The sequence below is a fragment of the Octopus bimaculoides genome, chromosome 11 (assembly GCF_001194135.2).
Source record: "Octopus bimaculoides isolate UCB-OBI-ISO-001 chromosome 11, ASM119413v2, whole genome shotgun sequence".
NCBI lineage: Eukaryota > Metazoa > Mollusca > Cephalopoda > Octopoda > Octopodidae > Octopus > Octopus bimaculoides.
The window spans coordinates 48,270,252-48,271,291 of record NC_068991.1 but is presented as its reverse complement, the minus strand read 5'-3'; the positions used below and the strand labels follow the sequence as shown (position 1 = coordinate 48,271,291).

The window sequence follows — 1,040 nt, the reverse complement described above, 5'->3', positions numbered from 1 at the left end:
CTGATCAAAGGCGATCATATCGGTGGCTGTTATTTCTATTTGGCACAATTTATCTAAAGACTACATCATCCAATGTATCTTCACATTTATAAGGAGGAGGGATGTGATCCGAAAGAGATTTAACTGTTATTTCTTGCAGTTGGAGTGACCACATAAAGGCACTTCTTCTTGAACCAAGATTTCTTACTTCCCTTTGTTGTAGGAACTAACACCACTTATTAGAATTAGAACTTCGCATCTAATTAAGCAATTATCATTAAAAGAATGAAAGGATATTAATGAGATTTAGTTTGTTTATGCTAATCAACTGAAGATATAAATAAAACAATAGAGCAAGATCATGTTCTATACTAAGTTAAAGAGCGTATTTCCAAGTGCCTCGGTAGCGCAGTAGGCAGCGCGTCAGTCTCATAATCATAATACATTGGTCGAGCTATCTGAAGGTCGTGAGTTCGATCCTCACCTGGGGCAAAGTTTTTTTTGTTTCATTTCATATTATATATTATAAATATGTTATTGTTACCGCCACTGACATTTTCTTGCTCCTCTCATATATATTTTTTTTTTTTTTTTTTTTTTTTTTTTTTTTTGCACACTTTAACCTCATTTAAACTGAAATACACACTTCTCTCTCGGATCTAAAAAGGGAATAATTATATCGTCGCTTGTCCTATCAGAAAAAGCAGCAAAATATCTCTTAAATCACACCCTGTTGTCTAAAGGGAAAGTTACACGAGACAATGTAATCCTACATAGCCTTAAAATGACGAGACAATAGAACTTCTGTTTGATCTGTTTTGTTTTATATCATAAGTTTTCTAAATCAAGGATAACTTAGGGGTTAGTAGCCCGCGCTCTTAACCACTGCGCCAAGATTCCGAGTTCGATTCCAGGCAGTGACCTACATAATGATAATAATAATAATAATAATAATAATAATAACAACATCGTAACCCAGGTTCGAAATTTTCCCAAGACACCTGATGAAGGCTGGAGGGTATATCAGCCGAAACGTTTTGTTAACAACAAACGAGATGAGG

At 34.7% G+C, this 1,040-nt stretch overlaps 1 non-coding gene across 1 annotated transcript; it reads left to right on the top strand.

The window, feature by feature from the left end:
- The first annotated feature begins 376 nt into the window (after window positions 1-376).
- Window positions 377-471, top strand: Trnam-cau (transfer RNA methionine (anticodon CAU)). Its single transcript has 2 exons — window positions 377-413; window positions 436-471. It is a non-coding gene; the product is annotated as a tRNA-Met (tRNA).
- The last annotated feature ends 569 nt before the right edge of the window (window positions 472-1,040 follow it).